This window comes from Siphateles boraxobius, unplaced genomic scaffold, assembly GCF_051911475.1.
Source record: "Siphateles boraxobius isolate OS27281-9 unplaced genomic scaffold, OSU_SipBor_1 19, whole genome shotgun sequence".
NCBI classification, from domain to species: Eukaryota; Metazoa; Chordata; class Actinopteri; order Cypriniformes; family Leuciscidae; genus Siphateles; species Siphateles boraxobius.
Window position 1 is genome coordinate 14,975,123 of NW_027508799.1, and position 13,854 is coordinate 14,988,976.

The following is a 13,854-nucleotide window of genomic DNA, read 5'->3' on the forward strand; positions in this document are numbered from 1 at the left end:
GATCCGGCCCACATCTGGTACACGATGATTCCACACTATGTGTAATGAGTTTAGTCTATGTTTTTGTCTTGTTTCATGTGTTACAGCTATCTATCATTTTATTAGTGTTTCCCATTAGCCACACCCTCTTGTTATCTTGTTCAGCTTGTCTACCCTTGTATTTAAGTCGGGGTGTGTCGTGCAGTCTTTGTTGAGTTCTTAATGTTATGTGGCTGGTTGTCCAGTTCCTGAGTCCTGTTTCTTGTTCCTGAGTTTTCGTGTGTGTATCTGAGTTTGTGTATTACAGTAAACAATGCTGCAAATGGATCCTACTGCCTTGTCTGCTTCACCCGGCTGTGACACTATGTTGCTGTCTGGGATAGAATAAAGTTTAGTAGCAAGTATGAAGACTAAAAATGCACTGTTTAATGTTATTTTTTTTGTATTATTTATTCATTTTCATAATAATTTTATAATGTATTATAATGAGTCAGAGTATGTTAGTACATGTGTGCTGAGCAGGGAGCTGGGAGAGTTAGATATTTTGCATATAAGTATGTGTGCAATGTAACGTTCACTGAGCAGAGATGTTCTACTAATGATGATACTTCAGTTGGTATGTTCTTTACAAGGAGAGGAATGTTTTTCAACTGATGCAAATGTACCACAAATGTATACACTGAGGAATAGTTTCTTAATCTGGAAAGCGGATTATGCCATGTGTAAGCATGTAAGCAACATGTTCTGCTACCTTACAAGGAAGTTGTAAGTTCCATAGTGGTGTATATAAGCTCAATCCTTACTGTATTTACTGAGAGAAACATAAAGGCATGACGAGGTGAGAGGAAGGGGAAATAGAGGCATGATGGGTTGAGAGGATAGATAAATGGGGAACAGATAAATCTGGAATGAAGCCTTATTCTGCAATGCCTGTTTCTCTCTGTCTGATACATTTATAAAAATAATAAATAAGAGATCTCTTGACAAAGTAATTGGTGTAGATTCCGTGATTCAACAATTATGGGGAAAAGTATGATTTTCAAATCTACACACTATATGCAGTGAACAGATGAAACATTGTTTGACAATAATCATAATAATTCTACAATAAAAATTACATTCTCCCTTGACTGAAAATAAAGCTAGAATTCGTTATTGTTTCAGACTCTTGACTTATTTTAAGTGTAGTTTCAGAATAATTATGAAGCCTTAAACAGCACAATCTCATTTTCATTTAATTTTGCTAGGATTTCCATTGAACCTTTAAACCTGAAAGTCTATATATTTCCTCTACCCTCTCATTGATTCAATTTTTCCTCTTCCCGTCAGTGAACATCAAACATAAGCTTTGCTCAGGAGGTCTGTCCACACCCTGAAGCCACTCTTGATCTTTGTCTGAGCGTTCGTGTTTGACAACTTACAAATGAACCTGACCTCTTCCTCTCTAGACCCAGAGTCTCTCTCTCACACCCTGCAGTGATGCAGAGCCACAGCGTCTGTCATCATAAAAGCCTCTTCTCGCTCTCTCACCCCACGGATCACGTATCGACCCGCTTCTACAGAAGGCAGGGAGTGTGACCCCTGTATTTCCGATGGAGTCTGACATTTGACCTCTCCACTGCCCTTCTGCATGGTGGGAAAGAAAAGCTAGAAGAGTGTCTACTTCTTAAAAAATATATACCTTTTACCCATTTATTATACTGAAAGATCTGTTTTAATATCACTATTGCAGACAGTGTAAACCAGCCTAAGGTGATTGGTTAGGCTTGTCTGTTTTGCTGTTTTTAAAGGGATACTTGTCAGCTGGTCAGTCTAGGAGACCAGCTGGCCTACCAGTTAAACCAGCTAAACAGCTGAAAAGGCTATGGGAAGAACTATAAAACATCTTAATCACCTATAGACCTGAAACCCAATTTAGACAGGTTTAAGATGATTGATTTGATAACCACTTGTGAAATCTATAAACATGCATCCAATTTCCCCATCTCCTGATTTTCCTTTTATATGGTTAAGCATATATATTAATTCAAACTCTTTTGGATTAATGTTTCAGAATTGCATACTATTGTTAACTAAAGTCACACGTGTAGCATGTTTGGTATCTATGAACTCCAATTTCCGTTCCCTATTTGTTCATTTACATTGCATTAGACTAACTCTGTGATACATTAGTATTATAGAAAGTTTGGAGGTTCTCCTCATAAACACCCAATCAAATTACATATGCAAATGCCCTGCTAGAACACAAAGGATCATATAATTTCCCTCCAAAGGGAATTGGCTCACATTCATATTCTGCCGTGAAGATGATGCTGAGCTAGAAATCTTCCAAGGACCCCAAAGTTTGTGCCAGATTGCGGCCTTGTCTTTCCATTCACCAAAGATCCTCTGAGTCCAATTGGTTCTCTCACATCCAGACAACATCAGCAAAGATCATCTGGAGCCTTATCAAATTGCATCAGGGCAGTTTTATTCAAATGGGTGAGACAGGCAAGTATCAAACTTTCAGTATTCAAAACATTAAGTATCCCTACTCCTAAAAGGTGCGAACTAAACTATTGGTATGCTCAAGGCTTTTGATCTGCTGAATTTCAAACAATGCTATAACTTCTTGCTTTCCTGTATTCTGCTTCAGGTCTCTTTCCCTTGGTACACTGTATGCATGTGTGTTAGATTAGTCGAAGTGTTTTGTAGTTAATAACATCTTGTTCGTGTCACCGGTGAAGTTGTTTGTTATTTTGCTCATAACTGGAGTCCCTAATCATGAAGATTTTGACTACATGCTCTGAGTATACTGTACAGTAAGAAAGTTATTTCCAATACCCCAGAAATTAACATTTCTTAGAATTAATATATAATTAATATTCGCTGGACGAACAGGTTAGTTGATTGTTGTATTCATTTAGCTACATCAAGTTTATTATATTAACTGACCCAAATATTTAGAATTAATTATAATGAGTTATAATTAATTTTTCATCTTTCCCTTTAGCTTATTTGCTACAACGGTGTGCAAGAAATCACAGGGAACAAGTAATTGGCTTATAACGCTTAATCTTGGAAATAAGTCACATACCGAAGTACCGTGACCTTTATTTTAAACGACAAGTTACTTCCAAAAGGTAATTAGCTCTAATTTGATCGCTACCAGATCTGAATGTTCCGCTGATATCATAATCATGCCAGAAAGACAGACAGACAGAAGACAGGGGTCAGAACCCATGACTTAGTTGAAAAGGAACTCTCACATGATGCTGAGGACACCCCAATGACAAGGGAAGTTATATACAATTTATGTAGCTCTGGATACATCAAATGCTTCTTTGAGGCTGACAGGTCTGTTTCACCAAATTGTTTGTTAAGCATAGGTTTTGCAACCAGAATTCCATTTGCCAGACTTACACTATCAGCAGTGCTAGCAAGCAAATGTAGAGGGCTCGACAATGTGGCATCTAGAAATGCATTAGACGTCGGCACAATACAAGATAAGTCAAACTTTTTTTGTGGAAAATCTACTTTCCATTTCAACAATGGGCCTGTCGAGAATAGAAAGCACGGATCTCTTCAGAGACAGACTGGGAAGTATTGTAGAATTATCACAGTCAGTGTGGCCCACTGCGGAATACACAACACTGTCATCTAGTTGTGCATTCAGTGTTCTTCTCTTGGAAGGTTGTAAATCACTGCGTCTTAAAATTCATCTCAACGAATTGACTTTAGGGATTCCAATGATGCACTGACAACCTCACCAACGATCTAAGACTGGAGAATAGCATTAGCTGGTTTCAGGACACAAAGAAGACCAACAAGAAATGTCCCTTAAAAAAAAAAAAAAAGGCCTGCTGCCTCAGTGCTCAGATCAGTGCTGGCAAAATTATCCTCTGCAATATTTAAGAGGATGCTGAGAATGATGTTTCCATTCTCAATAATGCACCTTGTGACATCATAATGGCTTGTCCATTTAATTTGTTTAAGACCAGAAACAGCATACTTCTCAGCCAAGTAGTTGTGATGTAAAAAGTTTTCCCACATGGATCGAACTGGATATCCTCCACAACTAAATGTAGCTGGTGGTTATAACAGTGAATGTAAGGTATATACCGACCAAGCATATTTTGCAGCAGGGCTTGCACACCACCTCGTACCCCACTCATCACTGATGTTGTCAGCACTGTAGCCAGCAGCTTAGAGATGGCTCAATATCTGAGTGGAAATGTAGGCTATTCAGCGTCTAGTTGATGTAAGTCAAGCAACCAAGTCAAATTCTCATCTGGCAATGAATTACACACAAACTTAATCATTCCAGGCAAATTTTCCACATTACACTTGTCTCGTGACCCATCACTTTTAAGGCAAAACCCTGCTGAGTCAGCATCTGCGTATTTGTGCTTAATCTCAGAAAGCACCATATAAGCCAATGTTTCAATGATTTTGTTCTGAATGTCCTATACATCTTTTGGTATGCCCTTTACTACATCTGCCAGAAATAAATCATTGGTTTAACTTGATTTTGATGGTCCCTTTTGAACATTCTGTATATTATAAGTAACCTTTCACCTACATGTCTATAACTCTCATTAGAGTGTTAGTACATTTACATTTACATTTTGTCATTTAGCAGACGCTTTTGTCCAAAGCAACTTACAAATGAGGACTAAAGCAAGCGAGTCATTGAAAGAGGCAAAACAACGCAAGAAGTGCTCAAAATAGAAAGTTCATGCATTGCTAAGAGTAGCATAAGCCAGACAAGGGCGGCTTATGCTTTTTCTTTCTTTTTTTTTTAGGTTAAGTGCTCACAGAATAGATACGTTCCCTTTCGAGGGAACTCAATACTGCGTCGAGAATCGACTCTTTGGGGACGCTCCCATAGCGCGCGTCTCTGAAGTATGAATGAAACTATTCCAATCCTGATTGGTGTTGCGTCATGACGTAACATGTGACGGCATAACCGGATGCATAAAAGCGACGCCGGCACACACACACACTAGCTTTTCGCTCTTCAGCAAGCGCTCTATGTTACGACTGTCTGTCTTATTTGGTGTTGTTTGTCTATCCCTCAATATATATATATATTATGGCCAGCCAGCAGTTCAGAATGTGTGTGCACCCCAGTCCTCGTTTTATTTCGGATGGGGACACGCATGTTTTGTGTGTGAACTGTTTGGGAGCGCAGCACGCCCAGGCAGCTCTCGAGGGAGCTGCCTGCGTAAACTGTGAAGCACTACCCATGAGGGTGCTGCGCTCCCGGCTGGCGTGCTTTGATGAGCTCGGTAAGGCTCGCGTTCCCCACGGTTCTGGTCCCGCGTCTGTTGAGGCAGCGCGGTGACTCAGATCGTGGGGTTCGCAGCGGGATCTTGCAGATGAGAATGAGACTGCTGCGGCACTATCTCATTCTTCATCTGAAGATCCCGAAGCCCCTGTGAGTGGTGCAGAAGCCCGTGCTGCGGCTTCTTCTGCCCACGACCAGGTTCCGGTGCTTGAGCTCTCTGCTTCCGAGGAGGCAGAGGTGATCAGCAACGAGGATGACCGTGAGTCGAGCGCGCCAGTTTACGGCCAGGCTTATGAGGAGCTGGTGGAGGTTGTGACTCGTGCCGTGGCCAGACTTAACATCAGCTGGCCACAAGATGAGCAGGGAACGCAAGTCGTAAGCAAGTTAGACGAGCGTTTCCTGCGGCACAGGTCACAGCCTCAGCGCTGGGGTTTGCCGTTTTTCCTCGATCTCCACAAAGAGATCTCGAGATCGTGGGATAAACCGCATTCGTCCCGTGTCTCCCATCCATCTGTTGTCGATTATAGCAATGTTGTGGGGGCACGGGATATGGGTTATGGGAAGATGCCTAAAGTCGAAGAAGCTCTAGCCGGTTATCTATCTCCTGAGTCGGCATCTTCCCTTAAAACCCCGGCGCTGCCTAGTAAGCCCTGCAGAGATACATCTGCTTTAATAGGCAGGGCTTAAATGGCGGCAGGTCAGGCTGGTTCATGTCTGCACTCTATGGCTATCTTGCAGGCATACCAGGCCGACCTCCTGAAAGATTTAGACGAGGGGGAGGGGCCAACTCCTGAAGATATTGCGGAGTTGCGCAAAGCCACAGATTTGTCTCTCCGGGCCACTAAAGAGATGGCCCGCGCTATTGGCCGCTCTATGGCAGCTATGGTGGCCACGGAGAGGCATCTGTGGCTCAATTTATCAGGTTTAAAGGAAAAAGATAAATATGTTTTGCTGGATGCACCGCTTTCGCCTTCTGGCCTGTTTGGCGACGCCGTTACATCGGTCGTCGACAGGTTTCAGGAGGGTCGAAGAAGCAATCTGCGGCGTTCCAGCAGTTCCTCCCCCGAAAATCGAAGTCCAAATCGAGTAGGGTGGGGCAAGAACATCAGCCCCAGCCATCAACCAGCTCCTCACACCGGGCAGAGCAAAGGGAGAGAGTTTCCTCCAGAGCCCCTCCTCCGGGAGCTTGGCAACGGAGGAAACGCTCCCAGCAGAAGCCCCCCAGCCAGAAGGGCGATTTAAGGGATGTCCTTCAGGCTAGGAGGGCTTCAGGAAAGAGGTCCTAGCCAGAGTGGTGGGACCTCTGAGGGCTGTCCCCTCCGTTGTAGAACTACCGAGGTTGTTCTCACAGCGGAGCCCTTCAAGGAAACGATGTGAGTTGCCCGCCGTCGGTGACGCTTCGGGCCGCATCATATTCCAGCGGACGCACTGTGAGTCATTTTTCTCGAAAAATAAAAAACGAGCATCAGTTATGGTCACGAAAACCGTATCGACTACAGCCTGCCGGTCTTCCGCTTCAGGGGGTCGAGAAGGGTGCTCGAAAAACACCAGAGGCCAGTCTCGAGAGGCTGGTTCCCTTAGTAGATTTTGTAGAGGCATGGTATCATCTTCCCAACATATCTGCATGGGTCCTGCATATAATAAAGTCAGGGTACAGACTGCAGTTCGGGCACCGCCCCCCCCCCCCCCCAAATTTTCTGGGTTGGTGCAGACTACAGTGGTTCCAGAGCAGGCTCAGGTGATGGAACAAGAAGTGCAATCTCTGCTGCTAAAGGAGGCCATAGAATGTGTTCCTCATTCAGACAGGGAGTCCGGATTTTACAGACGGTACTTTATAGTTCCAAAGAAGGATTGGGGTTGAGGCCAATTCTAGATCTCAGGGTTTTGAACCTGTCTCTGAGGAAGCTCAGGTTCAAAATGCTCACTATTCCTGTCATCGTGAGTCAAATCAGATCCGAGGACTGGTTTGTCACGATAGATCTAAAAGACGCCTATTTTCACGTTTCCATCCTTCCATGTCACAGGAGGTTCCTGAGGTTCGCTTTCGGGGGCGAAGCTTACCAATATCGGGTTCTTTCGTTCGGCCTAGCACTCTCTCCCCGCACATTCACCAAATGTATGGATGCAGCACTTGGTCCACTAAGACTTCAGGGCATCCGCATACTGAATTATATCGACGACTGGCTCATTCTGGCCCAGTCTCGAGAAATGGCAGTTCGGCATCGAGATGTCGTCCTTGGCCACATTAAAAAATTGGGGTTGAGACTCAACACAAAGAAGAGTGTGTTAGAACCGTCCCAGTCCACAACATTTCTAGGCTTTGTGTGGAACTCGACTACGATGCAGGCACGCATGTCTCCGGCGCGTATCGAGTCCATTCTGTCGATGGTGTCCAAGTTAAAGCTAGGCCAGGCCACCACTGTAAAGCAATTTCAAAGACTGCTGGGCCTCATGGCAGCGGCATCCAACATTATACCTTTGGGCCTTCTACACATGAGGCCCCTTCAGTGGTGGCTGAAAGCCAAGGGGTTTTCCCCCAAGGGGAATCCATTTTGTATGATCAGAGTAACGCGCAGATGCCTTCGTTCTCTAATAATATGGAAGAAACCTTGGTTCCTGTCCCAAGGGCCAGTGTTAGGAGCGTCATGTCGCCGGAAAACCGTTTCGACAGACGCCTCCCTCACTGGCCGCATTTGCCAGGGGCCTGTGGCAGGACCATCATCATTTTTGCCACATAAATTGTCTAGAGATGTTGGCTGTGTTAAGGGCTCTGAGGAGCTTCCTTCCAGACATCAAGTGTTACCATTTCCTAGTACGATCGGACAATACATCAGTGGTAGCTTTTCTGAACCTCTGTGCAGACTGGCGCATCAGGTTATTCTCTGGTTCCAAGGGAAAATACTGTCTATCAGAGCTATGTATATTCCGGGGGTTCAGAATCAGGGAGCAGACATCCTGTCGAGGCAGGGGCTGAGGCCCGGGGAATGGAGACTTCATCCAGATGTGGTGAAGTTGATATGGGAGAGGTTTGGGTCCATGGAAGTGGATCTATTCGCGTCTCGTGAGACGTCCCACTGCCCACTTTGGTTCTCCCTCTCACATCCAGCCCCACTGGGGTTGGATGCCATGGTACAGGCCTGGCCGAGGCTTCGCCTGTACGCATTTCCCCCGATCGCTCTGCTTCCGGCAGTCCTGGAGAGGGTCCGTCAGGAGGGCATCAGTCTACTTCTGGTTGCCCCAATGTGGCCGACCCGAGTATGGTTTTCAGACATAATTTCGCTCCTGATAGCTCAGCCATGGCAGATTCCTCTGAGGAGGGATCTATTGTCTCAGGTGGAGGGCACAATCTTCCACCTTCACCCAGAGCTGTAGAAACTGTGGGCCTGGCCTCTGAGGGGGTTCAGTACCTAAACGCTGGTCTATCAGCCGGGGTGGTTGAAACCATAGTTAGCTCCAGGGCTCCGTCTACTAAGAGATTATATGGCCTCAAGAGGAATGTTTTCGTCACTTGGTGTAGAGAACATAATTTAGACCCAGTTAACTGCCCGGTGGCTTCAGTTCTGGAGTTTCTTCAAGATCGTTTCTCTGTGGGTCTCTCCCCTTCCACGCTTAAGGTGTACGTGGCTGCCATTGCGGCTTTCCACGCAGCATTAAGTGATGGGCCTCTGGGGAGGCACCAGCTGGTCATTCCTTTTCTCCGTGGTACTTGGACGATGAGACCGACAACCAGGTCCAGGGTTCCTGCCTGGGACCTGGCAGTGGCTCTGGAAGGGTTATCCCTGGCCCCCTTTGAACCTCTTCAGTCGGCTTCGCCTAAAGATCTTACCTACAATTTGGTCTTTCTCTTAGCCATCACCTCTCTTAAGAGGGTGGGAGATCTCCAAGCCCTGGCAGTGACACCAGCTTGCTTGGAGTTTGCCCCTGGCAAGGTTAACCCTCTGGGGTCCTATGTGTTTTTGGGGTCCTGGAGGTGTTCTGACATGGAGGTGTTCATAACATTTGTGCTTTTTTCAGTTATTTATAAACATGTTAATGGCAAAGGTGTAAATTCACTCTATATAGCACAAACAGGGCTACCATAATATGTTAGCAAGTTGTATGTACATGTTTGTATTTTTGACAGAATATTGTTTATGCATGGTTATTGAAAAAACTAAAACTTAAAGTCTCTGAAATAAGGCCACAAAACACATACTAAATATGTGTCCACAAGACTTTTGACTAATGAGTGTTGTTGCCTAGAATTTTTGCTTCAAAATGATCTGAAAATCATCCTTCCAAATCATTCACATAAAACAATACATTGATTTAAATTTAGTAAAACACTTTTTGTTTGGAAAGGCAATATGCGAAATGGGCGAGACTCATGTATAATGGTCTGATTCACACCTGAGAAGACAAAAGACCTGCTTAATGAGCCTGCATAATGAGCTTTTCACAGGTGTGTCACTGAGCCACAAGAAAGAATAAAAGGACACAAGAAAAGAAATGTGTATATATACTACAAAATTGGTTCACAGTTGGAAACATCTATAAAAAAATAGTATTTTTCCACTTGTATTTTTGCTTGCAAATTGTATAATATCCAAGGTGAACATTTCTAGTAATTGTGTAGTTAATTCTCATACTGTATTTTCAGAAAGTTTTGGATATGTATCCTCTCCCCAAATTTGTCACTAATAAAACACAATACAAATAATTTGAAGAGAAGGCTTATATTGACCTTTTAAGATTTTGTTTACATCTACCTTGTAAATATATTATTTGCTATTTTATTAAAAAGGTTACAATTACAGCAACAATTAAAATAACAATATTTCAAGTGTAATATTTCTTTGTAAAAACTAAAGTATACATTTTATCATACATATTTCAAAGTTAAGGATTCATTAGTTTGAATAAAGACTACATTGGAACAAACACTATAATAGCATTCTAGTGGATGACTTTATTTTTGAAAAAACAAACATAGCCTAATATATTTAACATTTGAGCAGAAATTGGTGAACAAAAGCTTATTCAATGTGGCAGTAGTCTATAGTTTAGGCTACAGTAAACAGTTAATAATCTATCCAAAAACTAGTCAACGAAATGTTGTCTTTCATATTTCTTCTGTAACATAGGCATATCGTTTGTTGTTTTTATGATAGCCTATATTAGGGCATATAAATATTAATTTGCAGTTTAATACGTTGCTAATGCAAAGACATTTTAACGTTATTTCAACATATTTCAGTCGATTTTCACTCATCTCAGTATAGCAATAGGGTGTGGTAAAAACTGTTCAGTTCATTCATTCACACACACACACGCGATTCATATTTAAACAGTCTTTTTGTGGTTTACATACACTATGATATCGCAATTAGAACACCAATAAAAAAACGTACTTCTCAGATGGATATTTCATATTTCTTTGTAAAAACTAAAGTATACATTTTATCATAGGCCTACATATTTCAAAGTTAAGGATTCATTAGTTTGAATAAAGCCTACATTTGAACAAAGACTATAATAGCATCCTAGTTGATGACTTTATTTTTGACAAAACAAACATAGCCTAATATATAACATTTGAGCAGAAATTGGTGAACAAAAGCTTATTCAATGTGGCAGTAGTCTAGTTTACAGTAAACAGTTAATAATCTATCCAAAACTAGTCGACGAAATGGTGTCTTTCATATTTCGTCTGTAACATAGGCATGTCGTTTTTTGTTTTTATGAGCCTATATTAGGGCATACATATTAATTTGCAGTTTAATACGTTGCTAATACAAAGACATTTTAACGTTATTTCAACATATTTCAGGCGATTTTCACTCATCTCAGTATAGCAATAGGGTTTGGTAAAAACTGTTCAGTTCATTCATTCACACACAGATGCGATTCATATTTAAACAGTCTTTTTGCGGTTTACATACACTATGATATCGCGATTAGAACAATAATAATAAAAAACTTACTTATCAGATGGATCCGTTGCTCCTCGAAATGAAAAAAACCAGCACATGTTCTGAGGTAAATGTCCCAGGATTATTCCTCACACAGCCTCGCAAGAAGAAATAGGCTACATTAATCTGATGATTACATTTGTTGTGTTATCGCGTTTATGAGGGGCGTTGACACTTTGCATGTGTTGCTTCAGATCATTTGCGTTTGAATACCGCGCGCTCTCCGTGGGCGTGTCACATTAGCAGAATAATGAGCTGAGAGAACGATAATGAGATCGGCTGACACCTCTCTCTTTTTTTATAGATTACATAAACAGAGAATATTTATTTTAGTTTTGAATTAGATATTTTAAAAGTACAAACTTAAATGATAATAAAGATATATTGCTCGTGCTTGTGTGAATAGTATTCGCTGAGCTTTGTTTAAGTTTAGAGACGTGCACCAGAAAAAAATTTAACGGAGACAGAGAGGCAGAAAGCACACCCTGTTTATTTTCTTCATTTTACAAAAGCACACGGTTTTGATGTTAATGTGAGTGTACACAAAAAAAAGAAGACCCTCTATAGTTTATAATCATGTATTGATTTTATTTATATGACCAAATATGACGGAGTATTTTAAGTCTATGTTGCTGCTATGTGGAAAAAAAACAGCAAAACGCGCCGGCGCGTTTCTCGACCCCAGAGAGTTAAGGCCTTTTTGCACCCGAGACCGGGATGTGCCTAAAGTGCCTGCTAATACGGCTAGGTCTACGACCCTTCAGGCTTTCCATCCTCCACCTCATGTGTCGGCAGAAGAAGAGAAGCTGCCCCGTCAGAGCTTTGAGTATTTATCTCGAGAGGTCCTCTTCTTGGAGGAGGTCGGAACAACTGTTAGTGTGTTTCGGGTCGCCTAGGAGAGGACTCTCGGCATCCAAGCAAACCATTAGTAATTGGATTGTGCAGGCTATTGCCTTGGCTTATGAGGTGCGCAATTTGCCTTCACCTCTGGCCATAAGGGCTCATTCTACTAGAGGTATGGCGTCCTCTAGGGCCCTCCTCTCGGGAGTTCCCCTCCAGGAGATCTGTGAAGCAGCCGGTTGGGCTACCCCACACACTTTTATTAGGTTCTATAGTCTGCACCTCCCCAGTACGCCTGGCGCACGTGTGCTCTCGTCCTGCTGAGTGCCTGAATCAGTTTCACTCCTGGGCAGGCCTGTTTTCGGTGCGTGGCCTAGTGGGCATTCGTTGCCCAAAGAGTCGATTCTCAACGCAGTGTTGAGTTCCCTCGAAAGGGAACGTCTCGGGTTATGACTATAACCCTTGTTCCCTGAGAAGGGAACGAGACACTGCGTCATCCTGCCACGCCCCTCTGGGCCTGAGAGCGTCTTGCTTCATCGCTAGGCTAGTGTGTGTGTGTGTGTGTGCCGGCGTCGCTTTTATGCATCCGGTTATGCCGTCACATGTTACGTCATGACGCAACACCAATCAGGATTGGAATAGTTTCATTCATACTTCAGAGACGCACGCTAAGGGAGCGTCCCCAAAGAGTCGATTCTCGATGCAGTGTCTCGTTCCCTTCTCAGGGAACAAGGGTTATAGTCATAACCCGAGACGTTTTCAGTTGTCTTTTGAATGTTGTCAGGGATTCTGCATTCCGGATGAGAGTGGGGAGATCATTCCACCAGCATGGAACCATGAATGAGAATGTTCTGGAGAGTGATTTTGTGGCTCTCTGTGATGGTACCACGAGCTATTGCTCATTGACTGATGGTAGGCTTCTGGTAGGGATGTAGACTCGTAGGAGTGAGTGAAAATAGGAGGGAGCTGAACCTGTGGTATATCTGTAAGCAAGCGTCAGTGCCTTGAACTTGATGCGGGTTGCATGGAGTCGCAAGTGGTAGCCAGTGCAGAGAGATGAACAGAGGAGTGACGGGGGCCCTTGTGGGTGCGTTGAAGACAAGACGGGGTGCAGCATTCTGGATCATTTGTAGAGGTTTAGTTGCACATGATGGAAGTCCAGCCAGAAAAGCATTGCAATAATCAAGCCTAGAAATAACCAGGGCCCGGACGAGAAGTTGTGTTGCATGCTCAGTTAGGAAAGGCCTGATCTCCCTGATGTTGTGCAGTGCAAATCTGCATGATCGAGCTGTCTTTGTAATTTGATCTGTGAAGGTCAGTTGGTCATCAAATATTACTCCAAGATTTCTGACCGACCTTGGTGGTGTGATTGATGATGAATCTAGCTGGATAGTTAAAACGTGCTGTAGAGACGGATTGGCAGGGAGGACAAAATGCTTAGTCTTTGCCAGGTTAAGCTGCAGGTGATGTTCCTTCATCCATGCCGAGATGTCCGCCAGACAGCTTGAGATACATGCAGCTACTGTGGGATCATCTGGTTGAAATGAGAACTGGTAGAGCTGTGTGTCATCAGCGTAGAAATGGTAAGAGAAACCATGTGCCTGTATGATGGGTCCCAGTGATGTGGTGTAAATGGAGAAGAGGAGGTGTCCAAGAACTGAACCCTGAGGAACCCCTGTGGTCAGATGATTTGGTTTGGATACCTCGCCTCTCCATGCGACCCTGAAGGACCCACATGTGAGATAGGATTCAAACCAGTGCAGGGAAGTTCCAGTGAGGCCCACTGATGGAAGGGTGGACAGAAGGATCTGATGA